We start from the raw sequence: 18116 nt of genomic DNA on the forward strand, positions 1-18116 counted from the left end.
TTGAAGAGCATAGTCTCCCCAGACACCTTCAGCTCTCGATAAAACGTCTGTCTTCCAAAAAAGCTCCAGACCCAGATGGTATAACGGTAAACCATCTGAAAATCCTCACTACCAAGCAACTATCAGAGCCTGTCAACATCATCAATTTCATTCTGAAGTTGAAGCATTTCCCAAAGAATCTGAATATAGGCCCATTATTCTGATTAGTCCACTTTCCAAACTTGCCGAAAAAGCGATATTACATGCTTTAAACAGTTTCACAGACGGACACCACATAATCCTAAATGAACAATTCGGTTCGCGTGCCAAACAGTCAAGCCTTCAAGCTGCGCGCGTCGCAGCAACAGTCTACCAGGCATTAAGAAAAGTTCGAAAATCCAAAGCTTTTGATCAAATATGGCACAACGGTCTAATATTCAAAACAAAACATAGTGGTCTACCAAATGACCTAATTTCTCTGATAGATTCATACTTGAACGATAGGTCATTTTAAGTGAAAATCGGTAACGCAGTCTCCTTTCGAAAACAAGTCTCCGCAGGGTGATCCACTCTCCAACCTCTGCCCTGTTCAACCTTTACATGACTGATTGCCCACTCCACAAACATTACCACACAGCATTTTATGCAGATGATACAGCTTTATTTACCATCGGTTACAGTCCCGACGCTTTTCGCGAGAGACTACTAGTCTAACTGAGCCAGGCGATTGCGTGGTACAAATTCTGGAGGCTGCAGATAATCCCGAGCAAAACTCAGGCTATTCTGTTACATCGCAAGAAGAGGTTCCGTGCTTATCGCCTCCAAATCGATAATGTCCCTATCTCCTGGCTCCAGAAAGTATCATACCTCGGTCTCCAGTTTGACCGAGATTTCCAATGGTCAGCCCTAATCCAGCACGCTATCTGCAAAGACAATGGCGTGTACAGTCTACTCTTCCCACTCCTCTACAGAAAAGCAAAATCCTAATACCATAGAAAGCGATTGTGTGTAAACTGCTAGTCCGTCCAGTCTGCCTCTTCAGAGCACAAGTACGTCTTTGAGAGACAACTTGCACTACTCCAACTATTCCAATCCAAAAATGTCCGCGCGTTACTCAATGCCCTTGGTTTATTACGAGCGTCAACACTCACCTCGAGTCAGGCATCCCGTTCGTGAAGAGTTTCACGAATATGCTCAGTGTAAGGTTCTCCCTAGGCGCCTTAGTACATGACAACATCTTGATAAAATCCATAAACCTCGGTGGATTACCAACTATGACAATCCCAGTCGTAACCCAAGGTCTCTTTCGCCCGCAAAACACTTCGCTATCCCGAACCAGAAGCGACCTGAGCAAAAGACCATTTGGTTCTAGCTGCTCATCCTGGAACAAGAAAAAAATCTCGACGGTCTCTCCTTCTTCGGATTCCCTCGAGTAGCTTTGTCGTCAACTGTAACTTGTTAATCACTCGAATAAACTATAAATAATTCCGTTACTTTCTGTCACTTTGCCACGTGCCCATCCCCAATTATCATATATATAATAATGGAGAAATGAACACACTTTATTACTTTTATGCTTTATTATATTTATGCTATTTTTCTGTAGGTCGTGTCAGAAATGTGATATAGATGTAGATATTTCAAAAACGTTAAAAACACTCAAGTCAATTGTTCTTTATAAAGAATATTATTTATGGTAATTTTCACCATACCTTGTTTGTGAAGATCCATCGGAACCCTATTCAAAGGGTGATCAGCATTAAATAGTTTCGCTTCTTTGTTTATAGAAACTATTAAACTTCGTATAATATAACTTATATTAATTTTCAATATTTACTATATCTTCCTCAATACCATCTTTCTTAAGCCCGGCTGTATTCTTCTAATTTGTTTTAGGAGCATTGGTCTTAACCAGAAACTCAGCATAGGTACTGCTTGTATCACACGAATATATTACAGATCAATATATTTTGATATATGTGGATTATTTTTTCCGAACCTATAACATATAACAATGACTATAACTATGGCTTCAGATTTAAACCCTAGACACAGGTTTTTTTAAGCTGACAACCATGGAGTTCCCTTAGTTTTCTCCTTCAGGATTGGGCATTCCGCGTGGTACCAGAAAATATTCCCTCAATGAAAAAATAATACGAGGAAGCATGTTTCTCCCTGTACACTTCGCTAGTAAATTTTGATAGAAAAAGTTCGGGCTCAACCGGGATTTGAACCCGGGACCTCTCGCACCCAAAGCGAGAATCATACCCCTAGACCATTGAGCCGCCACGGTATGCTATCAAAAAAAATTGTTCACTGATTTGTTAGCTTCCATTTTTGACCTATTTTTAAAAACTTATCTATTACTGATTATATGCCAAAAACTTGGGGATCGTTAGTCTAGTAGTTTAATTTCCGTTTAGGGTGCGGGAGGTCCCGAGTTCAAGTCCGGCACGAGCCCTTATACTATTTTTGCCTTATACAATCTGCAAACGGTAATATGGTTTAGTTGAATTTGGCCATCTATGTTTTACAGAATAAGAAACTGTGTGAGATGACTTTACCAGAAATTAAGCAGAAAATTTCGACATTATAATATTGAAAATAAAATTAGACAATGATATCTAGGTAAATAGTATACGTAAATCTATTTTTCATAGACAGATATTATTTTCAACTACTCATTCCTTTCGGATAAAAGAAGATAAAACCAATATTCACGTAACTGCATTGTATCTACTACAATCCATTCTTAGATATTTTAACCATACTAGGCTTTGTATTAGGGATGTTTCTAATGCCACAACCAATATATCGTTGGCTCAATTTCAGAAATGTATGGGACCAGGATAATACGTGGTGTTAAAACAAAACTAAATAAATGATTATGTATTGATTACAAACTAAAATATATACAACAACTCGACATGTTCCTGAACCACATCCTGGTATCACTTCATGGCCTGTCTCCTATCTGTATTAGAACACGGATTCCCTTTTTGCCTCACATTTGATCATCATTATGTTCCTCATCATATTTATGATTGTAATTCCTGATGAGTTGCTTTCGATCAAGAAGCGCCATATTACTTTCGTTCATTATACCTCCCGTCACCCTATCGACCTCTGTTCTCCTCTGTTCCCACACTGAGCAAGTAAATAAGCTGTTAGAAGGTGTATCTACCTCTTCACATTACCAAGAGGCATCTGACTCTGCTTTCCCTATTTTTTTCTAGCTAATCCTGCCTCAGGTAATAGTCCAGGGATATTTTTGTCCTATCCTAACATTCTACGTTCACCAAGACCGTTTTAGCTAACCTCGTGTATGAGTCCCTTTATTGCGACTTACTGGCTCTCATCGCTTGTCCCTGTCTCTTGCCTCTCTGTGCTTCTTATACCCCACAACTTGCTAAAAACTGTATCGGTTCAGTCAATACCAGTAGTGTCTCAATAGCTGTAGTTCGGTACACTGAAGTTACTCTTAGCACTAATCTGCTGTTTATCCTTTCCAGTCTTTGTGTGTAGTTGATATTGTAATTTAAAAAGTACTGAGTCGAAGCAATACATATTAAATCATCATATTGATACTAGATAATTAAATGGACTACTAAATGGATCTTCGCAAGATTCATACAAATCAGTAGTAAAATTCCCATACAGTCAAGAAGAAAAATTATTGGGCTCAACCAGGATTGGTACCTCTCGCACCAAAAGTGAGAACCATACTACGACTAGCCCATCGCGCTATTGATTTTATTTCATGGAAAAAAATTATTACATGAAATTGATAACTTTCTGTTTCCATCTAGAAAAAAATTATTTATATATTAGAAATCACTGCGTGAGACCTACTAGTTCAAGTTTCTCACATGGCTCGTTGGTCTAGGGGTATGATTTCCGCTTAGGGTGCGGGAGGTCCCGGGTTCAAATCCCGGACGAGCCCTTGTTATGTTTTTGTTTACTGATCATTCGAAGTTAAAAAATATTTTTCGAAAATATGTTCGAAACAACGGTATCTCTCAATAACCAAAAACCTCCTTTATGATCACTTACATTAAACACTTAATTTTTTTTGAATATTTTAAAGTCTCCTTTTACCAACTAGCGGTTTATATGGACTGGACCTACAGCTTAATGTGAGATCCGTAACACGATTCTCAGAATTAAGCCTACCGACTGGCGAGTGACCAACTTAGAAATCATCCCAGAAGACATACCGGTCTTACCCAGTCTGGTTAATGGCGTGACAAATATTAAACAATTGCAAACATAAATTTACGACCATGCCACCACGCTAATATCGCAACAATAAGTAGACGGTCCTGTCGCCTTTACCACCTTCTTAATTTAGTTACAACCTTAAATATGAAAAACTTATCTAACCTGGTCTGCCTCTATCGTAATTCCAAATACATAAAAATCCAAAAATTATCGAAACAAATATGAAAAAACTGAAGAATAAATAAATTATAGTAATCCAGTAATTACATAATGTCTCGTTTTCATGAAAAAATATTATATCTAGAATTTGAGTACATTGAATGAATGAAGATGACTACATCTTTCCTACATCTAACAAAGCAAAATTACTAGAAAATTTACATGGTACATCGCTTGGCATAGTAACTCAGTTGCTGTCTCCAACGAAACTATAAAGTCCTGTTTTAGTTCAGGTAGAAAGAGAGAGGACACGAAAATTACTGATAATAAATATACGAAATAAACGCATAATATTTCAAAAGCTATCTGTCTCTGCATTGCTAATATTTATATACAATATAAAAAACTAGCAAAATCTTTGGGCTCAACCGGGACTTGAACCCGGGACCTCTCGCACCCAAAGCGAGAATCATACCCCTAGACCATTGAGCCGCCATGTTTATGAACTTAAATAGCAAATGCCGTCAAATGTATCAATCAAATATTTCGTAAGTGTCTACTTACATCGTCTCCAACGCTGAACGACCATGATATATTTACGTAATTTCTCGGTTTAATTATCATTCAAATATCCATTTGAATTCATACGGAACGGAATGAGTTTTCACTTTTTTAGAGAAAGAAAATATATTTCAAATCTACCAAATATATATGAGATATTAATTAAATATTGATATACATAATAGATCGTTCAATATTATTTATATTTGATAAGAAGTTGGACTCACAGGTTTATCGTTTGTCTTCTAGCCAAAGGAGACTTACTGCAGTCAACAAGCATCTGCAGAAGGTGGACAAAATAATATGAACACCTGACATATACGCAATATATATATTTATTAATAAGATGTTGAGCTATCATTTACTTTTAGAACTGAAATTCTTTGCGGAATTGATAGGTAGAGTTCCAGAGTGGTTTACAATGAAATATTTTCGGAATTTTATATAAAACATCCCTTAATTGCTTCAATACTGTTAGAGATGGAAATATACTCCTCACTCTTTACTGCAAGTTATGGTTAAAACTTAGTGTTTGTAGTTTCTTTGTAATGCAGAAAATACTTGAAGAAACAATAAACAATGACTAACTTAGAATATTACTATACTCTTTTAGAGTATTAGAATATAAACATTTGAAAGTTTCCTAGAAGAAAAAACAAAATATATGCATAATAACTTCACACGGTGCAAGAAACCGTGAGTGTGTAGTTTCCTTTGAATTCTGGTTACTCTCACTTATCACACAACGCATATGCGAAAAACAGTTTTCATTGAAGGAATAGTTACCAGCAATAGTAAAAGTATAACCAATTATTCAACTTATTGGGCAACAAAACCTTCCAAACAATTTAATATATAAATTTTAAATATTAGCACCTCTTATTCCCAATAAGTCGGCCATGTGTTTTAAATTTAAACAAAATAAAAGTTTTAAAATGCAGAGAAATATTTATATAAACCAAAAACATAGGGCTCAACCGGGATTTGAACCCGGGACCTCTCGCACCCAAAGCGAGAATCATACCCCTAGACCATTGAGCCGTGATATTTGTGAATTTAAATAACTAATGGTGTCAAATTTATCAACAAAATCTTTGGTAAGTGTTTTTAATTAATAACGTTTCGAACGGTAAGCATACAACCGTTATGTATAACGAATATATCTCGTTAATTATCTATTATTCAACTGTTGAAGTATCCATTTAATTTTATACAGAAACGAATGAATTCACACTTTTTATAGAAGGAATATATAGTCTATTCAAAGTTATTTTGTACATATGTCAAATTGTCACAATATAGTCGCATACACTCTGAGTTCTAGTTCAGTTTGGCTTTGACATACAACTAAATTCTAACCTAAATAAAATAATTGAACAAAAATTATATGAAATATAATTTATTTTAACATTATAATATATTTAAAAACTACAGTTAATTATACAGCCATAATAGTTTATATGTTGGAGTTATAACCTTTTATTATTATGGCCTTCAAGAATTTTGAAATTCTCTGTTCTGTTCTGAAATGTCTCTTTTTAACTAGAATAATATGGGAATTTACAAATTGATGACGTAGTACAAAAAAACTTGAATATACTATAGTTCATACACTCCAAAATTGAAGATATATTATTTAAATGTTAATATACATAATAGATTATTCAATAATATTTATATTTAATAAGAGATGAGACTCTCAGATTCATGCATCTTTAACCAAAAGTGGGAAGGACAAAATAATTATGAACACCTTACATATACACAATATCTATTTATTAATAAGATATTAAACTATCATTTGCTTTTACAGCTGCACGTCCTCGCGGAATAGATACAAAGAAGGCCTGAATAGTTTAAAACTGATTATTATACCATTTTGTAAAAAAACACCCGCCAATTGTTTCAGTGATGTTGGAGATGGAAATCTACTCCTCAGTCTCTGCTCTAAAAGTCCCCATAACGGTTCAGTTGTGTTGAGGTCTGACGACTGTGCTGGCGAGGAAATATCTTTGATCATATTGTGACCCTTCCCAAATCAAGTCTGAAATTTTGGCTGTGAATGTAGGCGCATTATCGTCTTGGCAATATGCTAGTCATAGTAAAAACTTCGCCATTGAGGATGTCAACTGCATTGATGTAGGAGATAGACGGTCCGGAATGTAGGCTTCTTTTCGGTTTCTCTATATATAAACTCGATCGTTCGAAGGAAACAATTTAAACCGTGCACCAAGCCATACCACATTATTCCGATCATCGAGGATCTAGGTTTTACAATCGTTAAATCACTTCTTTCGCAGCTTAGTGTTTGGCTTCCTTTATAAAAGTGTTTCGCAGCCCTTCCACGAATGTCAGCTTTGTGGAACTCCCGTCGTACTATTTTTGTCGAAACAGTATTACTCAAGTCACTGTTGAATATTACTGTCACTTTTGCCTCGGTGGTTTTATATTGTCTCGCCACAATCCTTTTTAATATTAAGCTTAGGTTTTGTGCACTATTCCTGTTTTCAAATAATGTTTTGCATTTTATTGTTACTGACGCTGTCGCTCGTGGAACATTGAACAATTCAGCTGTTCTCGTTAACATAGAACTAACGGTTTACCCTCTTTCAAAATCTGACATATCACATATTTCACCGGTCACTAGTCGTAACTGTCGTATGACAAGGCGTATGTTAAAATATCTTAGGGGATTTGGTATGTATGTTAAACTGAACAATACACACGCATCGTATTATTTATATAAAGCCGTGTTACCAACATGCAACAAGTGTTGTTACATTGGAAGCTGTTCATATTATATAGCCTCTCATCTGTATTAGACGTTGCGAGCAATGTTTTAGTTTGGAATTTTTGTTGGCAGTACTCCATACTACCCTTCAGTAAAAACTGTATTCAGTAATAACGGAATAAATGAACACTCAAATAGGTTTTCTAGGATATTTAGATTTAGCGCATCGTCGCGGTGTTATGAATGAGACTTGAGACAAAAACTATGTGCCTGTATCACAATTAGATGGGGAAAGACTCATGTGGACAGAGAAACTTTTGGAATCCAGTTATGGTCAAGAAGTAGTAAGTGTTTCGTAATATTTTCTAATGCAGACAACATTTTAAGGAATAATAAACAATGAACAATTCAGAATATTACCATAATCTTTGGTATAATCTCCATAATATGAAGAGAATAACCTCACAAAGAGCGAGAAACCATCGCGAGAATGAATGAATTAAGAGAGTAGTTTTTATGTCCCTTATCAAACAACGTATATGCGAAACGCATTTTTTCCTGATACAGAAGTCACCAGCAATAGTAAAAGTACAACTAATCAATCAACTTATCGGACAACAACTTAATATATTGTTTTAAAATATTAACTAAGTATTAAATGCCGTTAATTAAGTATTTGAACCCGGGACCTCTCGCACCCAAAGCGAGAATCATACCCCTAGACCATTGAGCCGCGATATCTATAAATTTAAATAACTAATTGCGTAAAATGTATCAACAAAATATTTCGAACGTGTCCTTAATACCCTTTCGAACGCTAAGTATACGACTATTCTGTATTTATTTAGTCTCTTTTTTTAATGATTTTTTAAAATTATACCGAAAGAAATGAGTCTACACTTTATACAGAAATAAAATATAGTTTATATATTCCAAATATAGAAGATACATTAATTAAATATTAATATGCATAATAGATTGTTCAATAATATTAACATTTGAGATTTGATTAATTGTGTAAAATTTATAAAAAAATATCTTTCGCAAGTCGTGTATAACAAATTCCGTTTAGAACGCCAAATATTCAACCTCTCGATATTTACTCAGTTTCACTTTCCAGTTTTTTATTCAGGTAACGAAACGTTCTTTTCATATTTATGGAAAAAAGAGTTTAAATATTTAACAGAACTATATATAAATCAAGCGTGATCCCCGTTTTGTAGCTCGACGGCATACATCCCCCGGCATCATTTTAATAATTTTGCTTTTTAATCATCGGACCCGTCCTCTGCGCCAACTTTCATATTTTCCATCTATTTGTTCTGGTCAAAATTACCACTGAATTATGCACACCTAATTATGCGGCCGGCACAAAAGCGCCCCCTATGAAGGACCGTTAGCATTCGAGAAAGTTGATTTGGACGTTGCGTGACACATTCCGCAATTATTTAATGCAACAAGCTAGCCCGCCTCTTTGCGAAAACAACAAAAAAAAACGTCACGAGGCCGTCGTTCTATGTTAGAACTGAACCAAACTTTGATCGTTTTTAGTAAAATAACAAAACGATTCGCGCAAAAGGCACTGGATAATTACAGGCCTATAAATTAAATTTAAAGCTTTTTTCCAGTACGATTAATATGTTTGAATTAATACCGAACAAATCGCATTTGCGGGAAGCTCTACCTTTTTACTTCATATCTATTTATTATTTTACATCATTAATATTGATATAACTATAGCCATTTCAACGTATTAGTTGATTAACCGATACAACCTTAGTTGAACTAACACCACCATCATTGGACTCTGCCAACTGCAAGGTGGTATATATGAAACAATGGTTGATGACAAAATTTCATCATATAAAAGATATGATCCAATATAAGAGCATGACTACCCTACTTATTGTTTCAAATTAAGCTATTAATAGTTATTTTAATAAAATCAGCAAGATATGGTTCAGAAAGTCAAGCTATATTTTTGAAACATACAGCAACTAAATATTGAGGTTTACTGGATGACCTGAAATAAAGCCTGTAGGTATATCCTGATTAGAAGAAAAAACTTACTAGATTATAAACAAAAGGAATATGATAAATTTTAAATATATATCAAAATATTTATTAGATATAAATAATAAAACCTAAACTAAGCAAAAACATAGGGCTCAACCGGGATTTGAACCCGGGACCTCTCGCACCCAAAGCGAGAATCATACCCCTAGACCATTGAGCCGCAGTAATAGCAATTTTAGTTCACTGTTTATGCGAAATTTACCGACATATTATCTCTTGAGTTTTTATATAAGTGAGTGTGATTAAATTCCTTTCAAATTATGCGCATACCTTATACACATTCAGCTTCTAGGCCACTCTAGATTTAGATTGGTATGGAAATTGTTTGTTGAGGTTAAATAATTAAATATAATAATAAAATATTGAATTAGTAAAACACATGCTATTTTCATTTAAGTTTGTTAAGTAATTAACTTATCTAGCATAACCATTATACAAACTCTGGTCATAGAAAGAAAATATAGAGCCTCATTTCTAGTCAAACAGTGGTAAAAATATGATGAATAAATTGCCAACACAATTACAGCATAGTTAGCATATTAAAAATAAAAGCAATTTTTTCACGTATATGATGAAATGGGCAAAACAACTTTCCAATAATTTTAGAGTGGTATATTACGTCCCAATAAAGCTCAATACAAATAACAGATTAAACAGGAAAAATCTAATGATTTATATATATATATATATATATATATATATATATATATATATATATATATATATATATATTTATTTATATATGATTGATTAGAAAACTAAGTTGATTTAAAATCAAAGAAATTGGTTATAACATACAACATTAACAGTCAGGAAATCGGAAGATTGAAGAGAACCAATCCAAATGAACCTGTATAGTGTACCAGTTTTCTTTTACCACTACGTATAATCGTAATTTTAACTTAAGTATACTGATTTAATTCTAATTTTAGAATTACATACTGTGTTATAATTCAAGTTAATGTAAGTAAAAACAAACAATAGTAACAAATGAATGTTATATATTTTAATTGTACCAAGTATATTTAATATAAGATGTAATTAAGTAATTGTTAATTAAAGTTATAAAAAGCAAGCTTGTAATAGGCAAGCTGTATTAAAACCAGTAAAGCAGCACTAAATAACTTTCAGCTATACAATACTTTTTATATGATCATATGTTGTAACTTAGCACAATACTAAGTCAGGCAAGGAAACATTATAAAAATACTTACTAGTTGTATTTTATGTAAATCCTAAATCGGAAAAACTGAAAAAAAAATATCCTCGGAATACGAAAACAGTGGGCTCAACCGGGATTTGAACCCGGGACCTCTCGCACCCAAAGCGAGAATCATACCCCTAGACCATTGAGCCGCCATATTAAATATTTTAAATATTAATTTGCAAACAATGTGTGAGCAAAATATACCTTAAGTGTTTATGTGTGTGAAAGTAGTTATGTGATAAAATTCCTTTCGAATTTTCTGCATACCAATTCGATAGCTACATAGTTTCTCCTTTTATTTGTTAATTAATTGCTGAGACATTTTATTTATACCATTCGGGTTTTTTTAGTGCACCTGTACTATAATGGGGTCCATTTGTTACATGCACTATGCAGCAAGAAGCACAATGTTGATAAAATAATTTATCATTTTAAATTTACATATTACGAAAAACTATAACAGACTGTTGTTCATTATGTTATTATAATTAATATGAATTTATGTTGTCAAACGAAACAATTTCTTTATAGTTGCCATATAAGAAAACTCTATAGTTTGTAGTGGCAATAACGCTACTCTAATCTGTTTGCTTCGAACAAAGCTTTACGAAAATCTATTATTATAAATTGCTAGACCTTCAATATAAACACATGTGAATAAATATGAGTCCAAACAAAACTACAAGGGTAATAAAAAACCCTTTTGCAAATCACTTGTTTTGTCTCCATATGTGTCATATTTTAAGATAATAGCATGAATAATCAATATAATTCGTTTTTTAATATAAATAAAGAAAGAAAGAATTGAAGATTTAAAAATTACTTTAAGAGTTCTCAAACGTTAAGCGTGATAAAATCAATTCATTTAGTGAAGTTGCTATAACCAAAGCAAATGTTGAGTAATACATGTTGAGTACATTCTGATATAAATATGACTGTGTTTTATTGGTATCAAAATTTGATACTTTTGAAGCGTACGTACTTGACTGAAAAATTGAGAGCGCAAAAGAAGTTGTCCCATCCGCATAAAACGCAGATTTTATTGTTTCAACCTTAGATATTTCAGCCATGTAGATATTAAATAGTACCAGAGCGAGTAGAGAAACCTGAGTAACTCCAAACTGGATAAATCTCCCAGTCCAAATCGATTTCCAAGTATGAATATATCAGGTTTTCAAGATTACTGAGAAAATCAAGCCTTGAATGCCTTCAAAGCTAGATCATCTTAGTTAGTTACACACCTTGCTGACGGTTCTCGTCGGGTCCAGTAAAACTGCCGCCATGACGCTCTTCTCATGTGGTTTCTTTACTTGTTAAGCTCGCGCCTCAATGGATTCATTAGCTTTATTTTGTATTATATTACATATGGTTTTAATTACTCCAAATACTCAATTAACAATATAAAGGACACTAGTTTGAGAGAACTGATTTGTTTTCTTTTATCGAAATAACAGCAATATAGGCATTTTTCCAGATGGATATAAATTTTCTCCACTTAAAGACAGAATTTGTGATTTTTTTCAGCAGTAACTCCAACACCTTTCCTGTCGCCAACTGTTTTTAGGTAGTAAACTTTGAATTATTGTGTGGATAACTTTTAAAGGAGCAAGGTATCTCCTCAGAAATATAAAATTCATCTAAATTGACTATAAATTAACAGAGAATTTAAGTCGTCAAAATCTATGATTACGTAAAACTTACCAGAAATGAGTGGCTCCCATTATATCGTACCTCTTCAAAATGACTAACTGGAGGCACTCTGTTTCTGATTGTGACTATTGATTGGCTTTGGCATTTACCAAGCAACGATTTATTAAAACAAGTCAAGCGACAAAACAACGTTTGCCGGTTTATAATCGCCAATTATTATAACTAATGTTTCGAAGAACTTTGCGGCCATTTAACAAACAGATTAAGTTTATTGACATTGTATCTCCTTTAAGTTGGAATAAAATCATATAGAAAAAACACGGTCTAATTTTAAAACAAATTTTGGGATAATGCCGTGAGTTGGCTGTTATTTTGGACGGACTATACATTGGTTCTGGTAGTGGTGCGGTTTTGGTTTTCGTTGGTATCGACATTGATAGACATGATTGGTCGTATTAGATTGAAATCGATTTGGTTACATTAGTTATGTCGTTAAAGGCAATCTCCTCATCTACCCGATTTAGCTCAGAAGACAGCAAATAATATGACTGCTGTTTTGGTGTGCTATGTTATGCTTGTTATTGTGCTGTTTTAAATATTGAATAGTAGATTAAACAACTAAAGAACCATCCAAAGAAATTATTCTTTTATCAAATACGTCTGGTTTTTATTCAATTTATTATTTTATAATATTTAAATTCTTAAATTAATTAATGAAAATATGTAGATAAAGTGAAATGAACCACATAACTTAGGAATAATAAACTAGAAACATTAATTATCATTTGAGTAAAAGCTATTCAGAGGGTTGTTTCGTTGCCTTACTTTAACAGATTACGACTTAAAAGTCAAAATGCCGCTACGTCTAACAAACAGCAGCTATATTATTACCCATTACAAATTTGCCGTTGTTACGCCGCATATACGTTTGTCGTTTTTATTTCTGGCTGACTAATTCCGAGCGATTCAACATGTGGCTCATATTGGAAAATGTCCCTGTGACGTGCTTTTTGGTATATTACCCGAAAAATTCCAATAATGGGCGGATAAATGGGATGTATTTATTTTCGGCTAGAAAGATATTGCCTTTTTGCCTTCGGACAAATACTCGTTACTCTTTTAAGGTGCACACCGAGTGGTATAATACATCTTTTACGAAATGGGAACAGCAATGAGGAATTCTGGCGTCGATACATGACTCAAAATTAAAAAAATATATAACAATAAAACACTAACTAGGATTCAAGGTAATCACAAAGAAAGACATAAGTATGAAATAATTAAGTAAAGTTTAAAAAAGTTACTGGGCTCGTCCGGGATTTGAACCCGGGACCTCCCGCACCCTAAGCGGAAATCATACCCCTAGACCAACGAGCCATGTGGGAAATGTGAGCTAATACACATCACGCAGTGATTTCTAATATGTAAATCATTTATATCTAGATCGAAGAAGAAAGTTATCTATTTCACGAAATATTTTTTTCGATAACATAAAATCAATGGCTCAATGGTCTAGGGGTATGATTCTCGCTTTGGGTGCGAGAGGTCCCGGGTTCAAATCCCGGTTGAGCCCAAATTTTTTCGTTAAAATTATAGTTTTTATTTTTTTTAAGTTTTATATATTTTGTTTTCACTTATTCGTTTTATACCTAGCTCTTATAAATTCCTGATACCGCCATTCGATTATTGTTATATGGATTGATAAATTATGAATACACAAGGTGGGTCCAAAAAATAACAAAAACTACACACTCCATTAGTTCGGTTTTAGCAATACTAATTAGGAACGTTTTTGCCAGATACTAAAAGAATAACACATGCTTGGTACTGTAATGTAAATGTGCATTAAATGATGTGAAAAAATTGTATGTGTGATGTGTAAAAAGTACAAGAAAATCTTAAATTGTTAGATATCACCTTGAATAAATCTGACAAAAATTTACCATTAGTATAAACTGTTCCAAGATAACTTTGGAGATAGCGGGTCCACATCATCCTAATACACTAATATGGTCAAGCAGTCACTAAAATAACACTACCTACAAGCTCAACACGATTTGCCTGAAATCTAGCCCAGTATCACATTTTGTGGAAATCAAAGCCAAAACAAATGGCTGCAAAACCAAAGGATAGTTCCAAATAAGCAGTAAAACTCAAAGAAGCGCCACCAAATCTGTATAATATCTTTTAGAGACTACTAATGAAGTAACATTATTTCAAATAAATAAAAATGTAATAAAACCTCCTGCATGTTACATCCTGCGCACCTCTGCCAAATAGTCATATTAAAAGCAAAGGTTCTTCGTTCAAAAGTTAGAATAACATAATCGTATGTCTATTGGCGTCATGAATCAATAAATTATTGCAAAAAAACAGATGCAAAGTCATCTTTTTCGCCACAGCACGTGTTACAAATGATTCCATCTGTCAAGATCGATACAGCACGGTTTGAATTGGACACGACTTCAAAATTCTGAAGAAGTGTAAAAATGGATCGATGGCTGCCAAACCAACAGGGTTCTTTCGACACGGTATCGCCATATTACCACAAGGGTAGAAAATAGTTATCGAAAATGATGGAAATTATTATGATCAGTATATGTTGTACCAATTTTTTCAATAAATGCCTTTGTAAAGTGAAAAAATAATCATAATGATGGAACCACTAATAAAATCTTATATTGTAGTCTGCCATTAATGATAAAATTGAGTTTGTTTAGAAAATATTTATATCATGACATAAAAATGACTGTAAAATACTGAAATATGTATCTAACTAAATTACGAAAAGGATGTAACTACTTAACAGCAGATAAGTAATCTAATATCTGAGATTTAAATTGTAAATATAATAAAACACATATGTGTGTGTTAAAAAATATGCAATTATTTTTTACGAAAGTAAGAGTGAGGTGGAGGGAAAACTAGTGTAATATATTGGGTTCTTTTATTTTGGCCTATCTTTTGTATATATTCCCAATAACTATAAAAAAATGTTTTTCTTTAACAAATACATGTAAGGTTATAATTAATATGACTAAAAATATCTCTAACCTCATAATGAAAGGACTATTACAGATATATGTCATATCCTAACAAAAAATGTATTTAAGCAAGAATAGATCTAAAGCAAGAGACAAGGAAAATCTTTTGACACACTAATCACTGTTGAAACTATTTTGGCGGTTATACATCTTAAGTACTACCGATGTGTTCTCTCAAAAGAGCATTTTGGTGTGACAAACATCGACTCTTAGTTGGACTGAATGTTCTGAAACAAAGCTAACTGAGCTGTAGCAGATCCTAATTGAAACTTAAACTAACGTAACTAACTTAAAAAATAATTAATGCATTACTTTGCTGACGACTCAGTCATTATGGCAAAAGATATATCTGTGCCTAGGGGAATAGAAAAAGTGCAAGTTTCAGTCAACAAAATCTACAAATGGACGAAAGAATGGAAAATTCAACTTAATAGCTCCAAATCTCTCCACGTTAATTTTGCATTAAGGCGAAATAATAAAAACTTAATTATATCACTCAATGGATGCCCGATTCCTCAAGCACAATCAGCCAAATACCTTGGAATCCATCTTGACGGTAGATTAAATTGGAAGCATTACGTTAGACACAAAGCAAAACACATTAGAACCAAAATAAAACAACTATTCTGGTTAGTCGGAAGATACTCTCAACTTGATCTAAAATCAATGTTGATCTATAATACAATTATAAAGCGAATTTGGACCTATGGGGTACAAATATGGGGTTACACTAAAAATTCAAATCAGTTAGTCATACAGCGCTGTCAAAACAAGGTTCTTCGATTGATTACCAATGCCTATCGCTATGTAACCAATGAACCACTGCACGATGACCTGGAAATCAAATGGATTTGCGAAGTTGTGCAGGATTTCGCCTTGAAACACGAAAGAAGATTACTAAATCATACTAACGTGGAAGCAATACAACTGCTGGACAGCGCGCAGGATGTCAGGAGATTGAAACGAACAAAACCATACGAACTTGTGTGTACATTTAGTGTGTACTATTGGTGTAAACTATAGCTATAAGTTAATAATTAATACATAATTATAATTTTATAATTGAGAAATACATACTGATGTATTTTCTAGCACTCGTCTTGCTTGTTAATTAATGCAAGTAGATAGGAAAAGTAGTAATAAATTAATTGTAAATTAAGATTGTACTAAGCATATCTAATAAAGATGTTATAAAAATTTAAAAAAAAATATAAGAATGAATTCGTGGATTAATTTTACAAATCATCATTTCCAGGAAAAAAAAAACAAATACATCAATTAGGGGGAATAGGGGGCAATAGGGCGCATAATAATCAAGAAAAATTTGAGGTATTTGTCGACCAATTAGAATAAACCTTCAAACCAAATCAGTGAGTACGAAAAACTTGTTAAACCAAAAAAAGTCTCCAAAGTTGTAGAAAGTGACATCAATCCACTAGGCTCTGACTTAATACCCGAAAAAAAAAACACTGAAAATAATAAATAAAAAGGCAATTATAAAACTCATTAACTTGATTAATACAACATTTCGATTAAAATATGTCGTGGATATCTAGAAAATGGCTGATGTCATTGTGACTCCACCAAACGCAGTACAATTTTGTTTTAAAGATGAAAAGGCAAGCATAGATAGGAAAAATCTAATACCTGCACAACAATTGACCAAGTAGAATAGACCTAATTAATAGAATCAGACCTAATTAAAAAGTCCTACAGAGAGAAAGAAGTTTGCTCAGATACTCGTATATTCTTGGATGTAGCGCAAGTCTTCGATAAACTCTGGTATTAGGGACTTATAACATCTTCTTCTTCTTCTTCTTAGAATAAAACCAAGTCAATACATTGAACTCGTAAGCTCCTGCATCTTATATATTATATATATATATATATATATATATAAATGAATTCATACTTCATTATTCATTATTCAATATAAAAACAATGCCAGGATGAATCTTGACCCAAAGCTTCGTTGGAAGGAGCCAATTAAGAAGAAATAAAAAAGAACTTGGATTAAAATACAACAAAGTGTATTGGTTATATAGAAAAACATCTAAATTAGTCGCATGTACAAAGTTGCTGCTGTACGAGCAGATACTGCAACCTATTTGGAATTCACTTATGGGGATGTTCTGCGAGAAGTAGCACCAAAATATTACAAAGTATTTCAGAATATACTCCTGAGAAGAATTGCGAATGCCCCACTGGAACAATTTCCTATACCGAAACTTTCGGATTCCAACTATCATAAAGAAAAATTAAGAGTTTCCCAACAACGAAGTAAGAGTCCACCCCCGTGTAACTCTTAAACAACATTAAGCTAGGATGCAAACTTAAGAGAACCGAACCATAAGATCATCTGTAGTCATGTAGTGTAGAGTCTAAGTAAAAGTTACTGTAGAGACATCATGTGAGTTAGTCGGCAATAACAAGCAATAATATATTAATACATTTTCAAAAATAATTTTTGAGACACTACTACACTACT

General features: G+C 33.3%; 8 non-coding genes across 8 annotated transcripts; 2 read left to right on the forward strand and 6 right to left on the reverse strand.

Annotated features, from left to right (window-relative positions):
- Positions 1–2192: 2192 nt before the first annotated feature.
- Positions 2193–2264, reverse strand: TRNAP-UGG (transfer RNA proline (anticodon UGG)). Its single transcript has one exon. It is a non-coding gene; the product is annotated as a tRNA-Pro (tRNA).
- Positions 2265–3850: 1586 nt separating this feature from the next.
- On the forward strand, positions 3851–3922 carry TRNAP-AGG (transfer RNA proline (anticodon AGG)). The gene has a single exon. It is a non-coding gene; the product is annotated as a tRNA-Pro (tRNA).
- An 857-nt stretch (positions 3923–4779) lies between these two features.
- TRNAP-UGG (transfer RNA proline (anticodon UGG)) lies at positions 4780–4851 on the reverse strand. The gene has a single exon. It is a non-coding gene; the product is annotated as a tRNA-Pro (tRNA).
- A 1038-nt stretch (positions 4852–5889) lies between these two features.
- TRNAP-UGG (transfer RNA proline (anticodon UGG)) lies at positions 5890–5961 on the reverse strand. Its single transcript has one exon. It is a non-coding gene; the product is annotated as a tRNA-Pro (tRNA).
- Positions 5962–9815: 3854 nt separating this feature from the next.
- On the reverse strand, positions 9816–9887 carry TRNAP-UGG (transfer RNA proline (anticodon UGG)). Its single transcript has one exon. It is a non-coding gene; the product is annotated as a tRNA-Pro (tRNA).
- A 1124-nt stretch (positions 9888–11011) lies between these two features.
- On the reverse strand, positions 11012–11083 carry TRNAP-UGG (transfer RNA proline (anticodon UGG)). The gene has a single exon. It is a non-coding gene; the product is annotated as a tRNA-Pro (tRNA).
- A 2806-nt stretch (positions 11084–13889) lies between these two features.
- Positions 13890–13961, reverse strand: TRNAP-AGG (transfer RNA proline (anticodon AGG)). Its single transcript has one exon. It is a non-coding gene; the product is annotated as a tRNA-Pro (tRNA).
- A 124-nt stretch (positions 13962–14085) lies between these two features.
- On the forward strand, positions 14086–14157 carry TRNAP-UGG (transfer RNA proline (anticodon UGG)). The gene has a single exon. It is a non-coding gene; the product is annotated as a tRNA-Pro (tRNA).
- Positions 14158–18116: the final 3959 nt, after the last annotated feature.

This window comes from Rhynchophorus ferrugineus, unplaced genomic scaffold (assembly GCF_030347505.1).
Source record: "Rhynchophorus ferrugineus isolate W39M unplaced genomic scaffold, kcgeb_rfMv2 rfM6, whole genome shotgun sequence".
Lineage (NCBI taxonomy): Eukaryota > Metazoa > Arthropoda > Insecta > Coleoptera > Curculionidae > Rhynchophorus > Rhynchophorus ferrugineus.